The sequence below is a fragment of the Aethalodelphis obliquidens genome, unplaced genomic scaffold (assembly GCF_003676395.1).
Source record: "Aethalodelphis obliquidens isolate GAN/ISIS:26980383/991018 unplaced genomic scaffold, ASM367639v1 scaffold26, whole genome shotgun sequence".
NCBI lineage: Eukaryota > Metazoa > Chordata > Mammalia > Artiodactyla > Delphinidae > Aethalodelphis > Aethalodelphis obliquidens.
In genome coordinates this window covers 18,813,485-18,826,989 of record NW_020837970.1, presented here as the reverse complement: position 1 = coordinate 18,826,989, position 13,505 = coordinate 18,813,485, and the positions used below count along the sequence as shown (strand labels likewise).

Sequence of the window (13,505 nt, the reverse complement as noted above, 5' to 3'; positions counted from 1 at the left end):
GTAGTTTGGAGCTGGTATGGGTAACGCTGCTATGAACATCCTTATATACAACTTTCAGTTTAGACATGCATATTTCTTTCTGTTAGGTACATATATCTGTGAGTGGAATTACTGGGTCAAAGATATGCATGTAAATGCTAAGAGAAAAAAATAAAAATTTTACATTTCTTTCTAAAATTATTTATTTTAACAACTTATCTGTAGACTCCTTTGGATTTTCAATGTAAACAATTCATATCATCTGTGAATATTAACTATTTAGCATCTGCCTTACAACCATTATACTTTATTATTATTATTTTCGGTATACTACTGGCTAGGATCTCCTTCAGTATGAATTGAATGTTGAACGTAAGTGAAGATAACAGACACCCATGTCTTGAACTCCATCTAAAAGAAATATTTTCAACATCTCAGCATGAACTATGATATCTCCTACAGATGTTTTTACAGATTTATTAGATTAAGAAAGTTCCCTTTAATGCCCAGTTTGCTAATGGTTTCTTTTTAAAATCATGAATGATTACTAATTTTTAGCAACTGCTCCTCTGCATCTACTGAAATATTATTCTCATTAATTTGTTAACTGACCAACCATATTTAATTGTTTCAGGTTAAACCAACCTAGCATTCCCGGGATAAATCTCAGCTGGCCATGCTGGAATATTATCTTTTTTATGTATTGCTGAATTCAATTTGCAAATACTTTGGGTTTTTGTTTCCTTTTGTTTGCATCTATTTACATGATAAAACCTGTAATTTTTCTTTGGGTTTTTGTATCAAGATTGTGATAGACTTAAGAAGGTAAAAGATCCTCTTTTTCTGTTTTCTAATATAAAGTTATAAGGTTAGAGCTACTGTCTCATTAAATGTTGGTAGAAATTTCTAGTATATCCATCTGGACTTGGACTTTATAGAAAATTTCACTTTATAGTTATAGCCCCATATGGGTTTTTTATTTCTTATGTAAATTTTTATGAATTGCAAATTTCTAAGAACTTATCCATTTCATGTAAAATTTCAAATTTCAACACAGTTATTCACAATATCTTATGAGGCTGGGTTTTTTTAAGTATCTGCAGGATCCAAAGTGACATTCCTTTTCATTACTGATATTATTTGTGTTTTCTTTTCTTGGCTAATCTCATCTTTTGGCTTCTTAGTCCCCTTTACTGTATGTTTCTTTTCCATTTTATTAAAGTCTGCTCTGTTATTTCTTCTTCTATTTTCTCTTAATTTATTTTGTTGCTCTTTTTCTATCTTGACACATCTAGCTCATTAACTTGAGGCTTAAGATGAATGCTTAGCTCATTACTATCCTGATACATGCAATTAACACTCATTTATACACTTTTTAGCAGAAATTAGGCTGCATTCCACAATTTTTCCCCTTAACATTCAAATAGTTGCTTAAATAGCAATTATGAATATTTGAGACTTTAATCAACACTGATAGAATTTTAAATATTGGCTTAAAAAAATATAAAGGGTAGGTACAACATAAAGCCATCTATATTAATTAAAAGGTAGCACTGTTTCTAAATACATTTTCCATGATTACACTATTCTAGCTTAGCACTTATTTTCTTTCACCTACTGAGGTATCATCCTACCATCACTTCCACTTTTGCTATTGAGAAGTCAGCTGTTCTCTAGAAGAATGTAAGTATAATATACACTTTCTATATCTATTTTTCCCTCTATATACATTACATATACACACACTTTCACACTTTTTAAAAGTAATCTTTCTTGCATCTTCATTGCTTTTATGGTTTTCTCTTTATTTTTATAGTTTCACTATGATGTTTTAAAATGTGGATTTTTTACCATATTTCATAAAATCTAAAATACTTTGGGGGGCTTCCCTGGTGGTGCAGGGGTTGGGAATCTGCCTGCCAATGCAGGGGACACGGGTTCGAGCTCTGGGCCAGGAGGATCCCACATGCCGTGCAGCAACTAAGCCCGTGTGCCGCAGCTACTGAGCCTGCGCTCTAGAGCCCATGAGCCACAACAACTGAAGCCCGCGTGTCTGGAGCCCGTGCTCCACAATGAGAGAGGCCACCGCAATTAGAGGCCCGCGTACCGCCATGAGGAGTAGACCCCGCTCAGGGCAACTAGAGAAAGCCCACGAGCAGCAACAAAGACCCCGTGCAGCCAAAATTAACTAATTAATTTTAAAAAATAAAATAATATGCTTTGGTACCAAAATTTCATGATCTTATCAGAAAGTGAAATGGGAAAATTTTCACGTAAGTCACATTTTCAATCTTGCTGGACTGTAAGGTGCCGTCAATTGAAAGATGCATTCAGATTTCAGACAGATTTCTAAGATGTGAAAAACTACATCTTAGAATCAATGAAACAGTATTTTATTATGCACGGGAACTGTCAAGCTTCTTAGAGCAATTTTGTCTCTTACTAATCTGGAAAATTAGCCATTTTACCTTCGAATATCATCTCTGCCCCATTTTCTCCTCTTTTTCTAAACTCAATGGAGACCTTCTTGTTCTATCTTCTATTTTCTTAACTTCTCTTGTGTATTTTCCATCTTTTAGTGTGTGTGCTTAATTCTGAAGTGTTTTGATCTTCTAGTACACTAAACCTCTCTTTAGCTTTGTCCAACCTGCTGTTAAATTAATCCACTGAGTCAATTTTGCTTATTTTGTCTAATAAGTTGTTTTTTCAAATCTGTACAACAGCTCATACTTTCTAGTTCCCTTATGATAGCATACCCATTTTAGTCTATGTCTGACTAATTCTAACATCTGGAGTCCCAAATTAGTATGTTTTCATTACAAAAATAATTTGAGGAAGTAGTCTGAGGCCTTACTGTTCTTTCCCTCGAAAAGATTTACACTTGCTTCTGTGCCTGGGTACATTAACAGCCTGGGACCATCTTAATCTAAGTTCAAGGCTTAAGGTTTTCTGGGCCACCCAGATGACCTGAATATATCTTCAGTCTTCAGAGGAGCTGGTTTACCTAATCCCCACTCTTGGTGGGCCGAGAACTCCAACTTTTTTCCCACTAACCAAAGGCCAACAAAAATCACAGCTCAGTCTCTTGGCCACCTCTTCTGGATCAGCACATACTTCTAGGACAAAGCAGACTGCGGTGCTTGGCTCATTTGTCTAGATTTCCACATTCTCTTGGACCTTAAGGCTGTAATTCCTATTTTTCTAATTCTTTGATGTCCTTTTTTTTTTAAATTTATGTATTCATTTATTTATTTTCGGCTGCTTTGGGTCTTTGTTGCTGTGCGTGGGCTTTCTACTAGTTGTGGTGAGTGGGGGCTACTCTTCGTTGCGGTGCACGGGCTTCTCACTGCGGTGGCTTCTCTTGTTGCGGAGCACAGGCTCTAGGCATGCGGGCTTCAGTAGTTGTGGCACATGGGCTCAGTAGTTGTGGCTCGTGGGCTCTAGAGCGCCGGTTCAGTAGTTGTAGTGCAAGGGCTGAGTTGCTCCGCGGCATGTGGGATCTTCCCAGACCAGGGCTCGAACCCATGTCCCCTGCACTGGCAGGCAGATTCTTAACCACTGCGCCACCAGGGAAGTCCATTCTTTGATATTCTTGATTTTTTAAAAGATGTTTCAATATTTCATCTAGCTTGTATTATTGTATTTAGTGGATGGAATAGTCCAAATTACCAGAAGTTTCCCAGTCTCCTGTATTTTCTGTCTCAGTTAAAACCCCTTCACATCTCTTACATCAACACTCTGCTTTCAATTAACTGTCACCAACCTAAGTCAAGCCAACATTTTCCTTTTATCTGTATTATTGAAATAGTCTTCCAATTCGCCTTCCTGCCTCCAATCAGCTCATACTGCTACTGTAAGATTTTTTTCTACAATAATGCTCTTGTATTACATTTCTGCATAAAACAACTTACTCAATAGGAAAGAAGTCCAAATTTATTTGCTAAGCATTCAAGGTCCTTCCTACTAAACACATCCAATCATTTCCCCTCTAAATCTCATTACCATTCAATATATGTTCCTTGAACTCCCTCCACACCAACTTATTTTCTGAACCTGAAATGCCCAGATTTCCACATTGCCCTTCCACCCACCGCCCTTCCAGGTCCAATCAAATGCCATCTCATCAATAAATTCTTTCTCACCTAAGTCAGAAATAGCCTTTTATGGAGCCAGAAGGGAAAAGCTCCACGTGCCTCTTTGTCTGCGTGGGCCAGAGAGTTCTGCATGCAGACTAGCAGGCCAAGATCTGAGCCACAGCAGCATTTTTATTTCAGATTTTAATAACCTTTTGTATGTGTTGAAAACCAGACCTTTTTAACAAGTTTTTTAAGCTTGTCATAAAAAACAGGCGTCTTTTACAGTGAAAAACACACAGGGGAAAAAATCATCTATTTTGATGCACCCTTTGATAATGATAAAACGCCTCACACATCACTCTCTATAGTGCACAAAATGAATGAGTTCTGGGCTAAGTAGAAAAAAAGGTCATGTTGTTTTTGTTTTCTTTTAGAATCATTACCTTCTACCATCTTTTAACCATCTGATCTCTATAGTAGAAACACTATCATAATTAACATAGTTAAGTGTGAAACTTGTCTTATTTTAATGTAAAGATATGCTTCCTGGGCTTCCCTGGTGGCGCAGTGGTTGAGAGTCCGCCTGCCGATGCAGGGGACGCGGGTTCGTGCCCCGGTCCAGGAGGACCCCACGTGCCGCAGAGCGGCTGGGCCCGTGGGCCATGGCCACTGGGCCTGCGCATCCGGAACCTGTGCTCCGCTGCGGGAGAGGCCACAGCAGTGAGGGGCCCGCACACCGGGGAAAAAAAAAAAAAAAAAAAAAAAGATATGCTTCCTTTTTCCTACAGGCAGTCTCTCTCCTTCCTCACAATCCTACTGTGCAGGTACTATTGTTGCTCTTGTCAATATTTTCAGAAATGTTATTTTTTTTTAAGTGAAATTCTAGCCCACACTTTGATGTCATGTGTTCCCTCTATCTTTCAAATTTCAAGGTTTCCCTTGACCCTCTCCCTTACCCCAGGAAGCCTTGGAGACCTTACCCTGGCTCTCTGGACTTTGCATACTTTAAATAATATAACTACCCTTAATTACCTGAAAAAAAAAAAAAAAAGCTTCATAATTTTCATACCTTACTACTTATTTTAATGGGTTGTTAATTTCAGTCCTGTAGTTTCATTTTGTTTAGATAGGGCTAGGCAAGAAAAAAAATAAAGACAACCATATTCAGCAGTGGGAAAAAAAAGAGAAACAAATAACCTTTTATGTATTCTCATAAAACTTTGTATCTAAGTACCTTGGGGATAGAAACTACGTATGATACATTGTTGCGTGTACCTCTTCATCACTAAACTTCTGCTCAATGTCTTACACATAACTAATAGGCAAAAACATTCTTGAAATTTATAAAGCAGCAAGATGGCAGGGAGACTAGGGACAACAGAATGGATTTAAAAAAATAAAAAATAAAAGGAAATAAGTTCACATCAGGTAACTAAAGGAAAAAACTGCTCCAAGTTCATACAGCTAGTAGGTGGTAGAGCAAAGATCCATGTTCTTAACCACTATAGTATAATAAGACAGTACATTTGCTGCTTTCCACACACTGCTCCCCAATAATACCTGAGTTGTTTAAAGAGGAAAGACCTCACTATACAGAATAGTAATGAATGCTATCACAAAAGCCAGGCATCTGACAAACCAAATTTACTTTCACATTCCAGCAGTTAACTGTGAAATGGTATACTATTATTAATGTGCTTAAGGAAAGCTCCATACTATCATAATAACATACAAGGGCTAACTCTAGTACCTAATCACTAAATGGGTGTTAATGCTTCAGAATGAAAAGTGAAAAGCTATTTGTAACATAGTCTGGAAAAGACTGATATCAGTTTTTAAGATTCTTTGATCATACCAGTCCATTTAAAGTAGTGAGTCATCAGACACCTGTATTTCCCCTCACCTCAGACAGGCCAGTTAACTCATTAACACTCACCTTATATACTGTCAACTAAAATGAGTCTTAAAATACCTGTAAGAGAAGAAATCTCAGCTGCAGGAAAGAAGATAACTGACTTTTTACTTGTTACCAACTTTAAAGGAGCTTAATTTGGCACAGGGTGGCTGTGGTGGGGGTGTTTTGGCTCTAACTCCTGCCAAACGAAAATCTGATTTACATGCACGTAATAAGTTAAATAAAAGTTCTATTGTAGAAAACAAAACCTAGAACGGGCTGAATTTAATTAAAATATTTACTAAACACTAACTATATATATTAGGAGTTGTGTTAGGTGCTAGGAATGAAAGAGTAGTGAGGTATTTTCTACACAAGGAACTCTAACAGAAGTGGTGAAATATTAAACCAAATACATATTAAAGCACAAAGAAAAGAGTAATTAACTGTCTTCAGAAATAAGAAAAGTCATCTTAGATGTAAACCTTAAGCAGGGCTTTGAAGAACAATTAGAACACAGGACAATAAGAAAGGCATGCCAGGAGAGGGCCCATGACAGTATAATTCCAAAGGTGCTCCCTAGAGCTGTGGAGCTAACAGCCTACACTGACACACACAGAAACCCTGTGGTCAGATAAAGGAAACATTTCCAAAGTTGAGGCAACACAAAAATGAATTTGGTGACCACCTTAAAAGTTCTGTACTACTAATGTGTAGTGTAAGAAATAAAGAGGGGATTTCCCTGGTGCTGCAGTGGTTAAGAATCCGCCTGCCAATGCAGGGGACCCGGGTTCGAGCCCTGGTCCAGGAAGATCCCACATGCCGTGGAGCAACTAAGCCTGCATGCCTCAACTACTGAAGCCCACATGCCTAGAGCCCGTGCTCCACAACAAGAGAAGCTACCGCAATGAGAAGCCCGCGCACCGCAACGAAGAGTAGCCCTCGCTCTCCACAACTAGAGAAAAGCCCATGCGCAGTAACGAAGACGTAGCCAAAAATAAATTAATTTAAATAAATAAAGAGAAAATTCAGAAAGGCAGACAGAAGCTGGAATTGTCATAAAAAGAAAGAGAAGGACAACTCACTTTCTCAGTCTCTCCTGCTGGGAGGATAAATGCCTGGCAGGAGCAGGGTGATCTTTAGTTTATGTATAGTACTGAAGAAGGGTCAATGAGAAATTCATTCTACCGAAGAGGTAAGGAGATATCCAGCTTTCAAAGGCTGCAATAGCAGAAGTACTTACTAGTCATGGTGTCACATGCCCAATATTTGATGCTACGAGCTGTGATGCCTGTGCCCAATGGCAACAGCAACAGCTCTTCCATTAGAATAGTTTGACTCTGATTTCTGGCATTGTCTTGGACTCACATACTTCGTGGCTGATTCTCAATACGTAATGTCTTTTCCACTTAACCTCTTAAAGTCTGTTTACAACTAAAAATCCTGACTGATAACACCAGGAGACGGTTCACCATATGACAAATGAAATAATGGAAGGAACATCCCACAAAAATTATGATAGAATCAAAGCCCAGATGGAAAGGTTGGCCTTAAAGAAGAAGGACAGATTTGTTATTGCTGCATTTCTGATTCTCCGATTTTCTCTGTTTTGCTTCACCTGTAGAAGCATGGGAAGAAACCCAGTGAATAGAGAAAATTCTATTTAATTTGTAAAACAGAAATGAAATAAACCTATAGAGTTGAAAAGCAGAAGGCTGGATAAGAAAGAAAACAGCAAAGATCTGGAAAACGGCTACTAGAGGCAAGAGACCAAAAAGTTAAAATGGCCCCTCCCCACCTGCACCAAAACGTATTTTTAAAAAGAATAAATCACTCGGTTTTAGGATCAGGACAGATCTGTTTAAACTGTAGACTAGAAGGCCGGGGGGCAAGTAAGAAGAATTATTGGCAAGAATCTATTTATACTTTTATTGCCCTCACTGGACCATGAATTCCTCCCTCCAGGGCTGGGACTATGGCTCACTAATGAATAAAATAAAAGAAACATTTGTATGCCTAGTATATGGAAATAAGAAAGAAGAGCAGAGCGGACTAAATTTACAATTACACTTCACAATTTTGACTAAGAATCATCTTTAAGTATGTCAAATGAATCGAAATAACACTTGAATACATTCTGTGTTACCCACTGGGAAGCAAGATCTTTTTTTAATGTTATGTAACAAAATTTATTGGACATATTGTCTAACTTTGTAATTCCTGGGATCCTAAATAATTACAAGATCATCATACCTTCATTTTTATACTCACGAATTGGGAGGCGCACAGTGTCACCGAGGCTAAACCTCCTTACATTCCATACTTCTTTTCATTTTCCAAGGGTATTAATGGGGTGAGGGGAGAGGGGTGAGGGGAGAGGGAGGAATGGAAAGGGGCCTAGGCATTGGCACTTAAAAAAATTCTCAGGTGATTCTAATGTACAGCCACTTTAATAGTTTATCAATTGATTCTCTTGTGTCTCCTAGGTATTGATTATATTGTCTATATAGAATTTCTCTTCCTTTTTTAAAAAGAAAGTGTTTTCATTAAAAATTATAAAGTTCTTCTGTGATTATTGAGGAAAATTCACAGAATACAAAAAAGCCTAAAGAATCTTTTAAAAAATCCATAATCCTCCTATCCCCAAAACAATCTTCATGCCACTTATTTAATTTTCCATGTTTTACTTTATTTATCAGAACTTCCAATGCATTTATTTAAATGGTGGTGACAGCCAGTAACTAACGTTTCAAAATTAAATATAATTTTGCTGTAGATTATTAGTTGATACCCTTTATTAAGCTAAGAAATTATCTTTTTAGTTTGCAAAAAAGTTTTTCTAACACAGGGGTAAATGCACAATATTATTAAATACATTGCTGGCATTCACTATAATTACCTTTTGGTTTCTCTTTATTACCCTGTTAAAAGTAGCAAATGTTATAGACAAATCTTTTCTCCAATGGTGACCCATTCTTGCATTCCTAGGAGAAATCCTACTAGACCATTAATTCTTTCAATTCAATTATTTTATCCATGAATTCAAAAGGTATGTTCATAATGAAGATGGTTTTCTTATGCTGTCTTTGTCAAATTTTGTAACCAGGGTTATTCTGATTTGGCTAACATGAATTAATGATGTCCTATCTTTTTCTATGTTCTGAAATAGTTTTTCAGAACTAGAAAAACTAGCAGTTCCTTAAAGGTTTATTAAGACAGAACTTGCCCATAAAATCATCTAGTGCTTTTGGGGGAAGGATAGGGATCTTTTAGTATATTTATACATTTTTCCACAGTTGTTTTTGTATTTTTTTTGGGGGGGGGGAGCGGTAATTTCCACTTCTAAGCTTTCAAACTTAATGGTAAAAGTGGTATACACAGCATTAATTTAAAATTTTGAAATATTTTTCCTAACCATAATTATGCATTATTGCCAATATTGTTTATTTGTGACTTTTCCTCCTACCAAATCACATTTGCCAATGGTTTATTTACCTCCCTTTTTTCAAAACAGACTTTACATTTATTTATTCATTCATTCATCCATTCATTCATTTATTTATGGCTGTGTTGGGTCTTCGTTGCTACACATGGGCTTTCTCTAGTTGCAGCGAGCGGGGGCTACTCTTCGTTGCGGTGCACGGACTTCTCATTGTGGTGGCTTCTCTTGTTGTGGAGAACGGGCTCTAGGTGTGTGGGCTTCAGTAGTTGTGGCACGCGGGATCTAGAGTGCAGGCTCAGTAGTTGCGGCGCACGGGCTTAGCTGCTCCTAGGCATGTGAGATCTTCCTGGACTAGGGCTCAAACCCGTGTCCCCTGCATTGGCAGGCGGATTCTTAACCACTGCGCCACCAGGGAAGTCCTACTTTTTTAATGGCAGTTTCAAGCTCAAACCAAAACTAAGCAGAAATTACAGAGGTTTCCCATATACCCCACCGCCACTCACACACACACAACACAACCTCCTCCACCATCAACACCTCACATAAGAGTGGTATATTTGATGCAATCAATGAACCTACACTGACACATCATTATCACCCAAGTCCATAGTTTATTTACATTAGGGGTCAGTTTTGGGGGTGTACATTCTATGGGTTTAGACAAATGTATAGTGACATATACCCATCATAACAGTTTCATACAGAACACTTTCACCGCCCTAAAAATCCCTTTTGATCCACATACTCATCCTTCCCTCCCTCTAACCACGATCTTTTCATTATTTCCATAATTTTGCCTTTTCCAGAATGCCATATAGTTGGAATCATACAGTATGCAACCTTTTTAGATTGGCTGCTTCCACTTAGTAATATGCATTTAAGGTTCTTCCATGTCTTTTCATGGCTTGATAGCTCATTTGTTTTTAGCAATGAATTACATTCCATTGTCTGGATGTGCCACAGTTTATTCACCCATTCACCTACTGAAGGACATCTTGACTGTTTCCAAGTTTTAGCAATTATGACTAAAGATGCTATGAATATCCATGTGCAGGTCTTGGTGGGCTTAAGCTTTCAACTCATTTGGGTAAATACCAAAATGCGTGACTGGACTGTATGGTAAGAAACTGCCAAATTGGAAGCAAAGTGGCTGCACCATTTTGCAGTCCCACCAGCAATGAGTGAGAGTTCCTGTTGCTCCACATCCTCATCAGTATTTGGTGGTGTGTTCTGAAATTTTTTTTTCTCCCTTGGCCACACTGCGCAGCATGTAGGATCTTAGTTCCCCAACCGGGGATCAAACCCATGGCCCCTGCAGTGGAAGCTCGGAGTCTTAACCACTGGACTGCCAATGAAGTCCCTGTGTTTTGGATTTTGGCTATTCTAATAGGTGTGTAGTGGTAATTTTAACTAGCAGTTTCATTTTAATTAGCAGTGCCCTAATGATGATGTATGATGTTAAATATATCTTCATACGCTTATTTGACATCTGTGTATCTTCTTTAGTGAGGTATCTATTAAGATTTTTGCTCATTTTAAAATTGGTTCTTTTTCTTACTGTTGAGTTCCAAGAATTCTTTGTATATATTGGCTAACAGATATCTTTTGCAAATATTTTCTCCCTGTCTGTGGCTTGTTTTCTCATTCTCTTGATATTTCCCTTTTTAAAAATCCATTTCAAAGAGCCATCTTTCTGCTTTATTTATTTTTGTTCTCTAATTCATTAATGTTGCTTTCATTTTAAATACCTATTCTACTCTCTTTGGGTTTATTTTTCTAACCTTCCTGTTTCAAAGCCTCACTTTGTTTTCTACCTATTTATCTTTTTTCTTATAGATACTAAGACTGTAAATCTCCCTGTATCTCTTCAGCTACATCCCACATTTGTCCTCTCATTATTTAGTTCTAATTATTTTAATAATTTCATTTTGGGATTCTAAGAGTTTTTTGCAAGAGTGAAAATAGAACACATATCAATTTTTCTTGGAATTTATTATAGCCCAGAATGTGATCAATTTGAAAATAATATACTCTGAACGGTACACCAAATACCAATTCATATTTTAAATCCTCTCTATGTTTATTTATTGATAAACAGTCTAGAAGAAAACTCTAGTGTAACAGTTATATGTCGAGACAGCATCCACAAAACGAATAAAATGAATATGTTGGATACGGTTGAAATAAACAATTCAAGATGGCTAAATAGCAGAATGGAGGCAGAAAGAAAAGCAAGTTAGTGAATTAAAGGTAAACCTGAGGAACTTTCACAGACCAAAGTAGAAAGACAAGTACAGAAGAAGCATTTTGAAAAAAGGTGAAAAAAATCCAGAAGTTTCAACATGTAACCAACAGGAATTCTAGAAAGCACCAAGAGAATGGAGAAAAGATAATATTAAAGAAATAACAGATAAGAATTTCCCAAACCAAAAACATGAGTCCTCATACTTAAAGTGCCCAACTAGCTATGTTTTCAAAACCTACTCCAAAATTTCAGAATATTAAGGATTTCTCTTACAGCACTCAAAAACTGATCACATATGAAACCTGACTTAAATGACTAAAGGATGTATTATTCTAGAAGGAAAAAAAGTACATCTGGAGAAAACAGTAGGGTGCAAGAAACAAATTAGCCAAAAAAAAACAGAAGTTAAATACATTGATAGTAAAAATGCTTAACATGAAATGAAAAATTCAAATATTATCAACTTATCCAACTGAGAGGGAAAGAACGGAGGATAGAGAAGAAAAGTATGCTACAGTTTTTGTCTTATGCAGGGCATGGATACAAACAGTGTGACTAAATATTGTTATAAACTTTGCATATACATATAACTATGCATATACAAATTGTAAGGGTGACCCCTAGAAAAGCTAAAATAAAATATATAACTTTGAAATTATAACGGGGGGAAAAAGGGAAAGAAAACTTGATCAAACCAAGAAAGTAGCCAAGAAACTAACCAAACAGAAAACACAGTAAATATAAAGCACAAATTAAGGTAAATCAGTAGTGAAATATAAACATATTAGTAATTATGAAATAAAGTGTAGCAGTGCTACTATCAGACAACATAGGATATAGTAATGTGAAACTCATTAAATGACACAAAAAGATATTGCATAATGATTTTAAAACACTATTTAAAAATTTACAAGTACCCAATAACATATCTCCAGAAGATTTTAAAACAGAAACTGAAATTACAAGGAGAAACTGAAAAGTTCATACACATTAGAAGTTCCCAGAAGCTGCCTAATTTTCAATTCATACTCATCACACTTAAGTTCTACAATAGTTAATTGAAAAATGCTTTCAGCAGTGTCAACAGTGTTGTAGGACAAACTTGAGAATGTCTTTGGAGAGATATATTAATAAGAAACAAACTGTAAATAAGTCTAGTTCAGTAGAAGAGTATCAGATGTAAACAATGAAAACTACTTTTTTCCTAAACTTTCTTGTGTCACAAAGTAAGTGTGAAAATAAATATGAGCAAAATTAAGAAATACCACTGACTTCAAAAAAGGCGGTCAGCTCCACGGGAAAAAGAAAAAAAAGAAAAATCACACTAGTCAAGGATTTTATTCTTCATGAACCTTGGGAAAGCTGTATAGTATGTGTTTAAGAACATAAGCTTTGGAGTCCAACAAACCTGAGTTTGAGTGCTAACTCCTTGCGTTACAAAACTGAGATAAATACATCAAGCTCTTAATTTCCATATCAATTAAGTGGGGATAATTTGTAGCTCCATAAAGCTATCACCTGGATAAAATTAAATAATGCCTGGCACAGAGGACTCAATAATTAAGAATTATTGTTGTTACTATTAAATTGTAGCTGGGGTGCAAGATGTGAGAAACTGGGTAATATTCTTGGTATTATTTAATATCTGTTTTGCAGAGTGCTTTTGATTTTAAAAATCAAATGGGAAATATTTTCCATTTACTTCTCATATTTGGGTTCTCAGTTCATAACAAAAACTAGTTGTAATTTTAAAATTAAAATTGCTAATTTTAGACTGAGAGAATAAGGCTGATAGAATAAAGGCTCTCACCCTACCACAAAGTGCCCCAAATTTCCAATTTAAGGAAGAGAAAAAGATAAAGAATGGCA

The 13,505-nt window shown here is 36.5% G+C and overlaps 1 protein-coding gene across 2 annotated transcripts in view; it reads right to left on the bottom strand.

Moving 5' to 3' along the window:
• The window catches only part of ARIH1 (ariadne RBR E3 ubiquitin protein ligase 1), a 117,790-nt gene that overhangs the window by 60,636 nt on the left and 43,649 nt on the right, over positions 1-13,505 (bottom strand). The gene's annotated exons all lie outside the window — the stretch shown is intronic.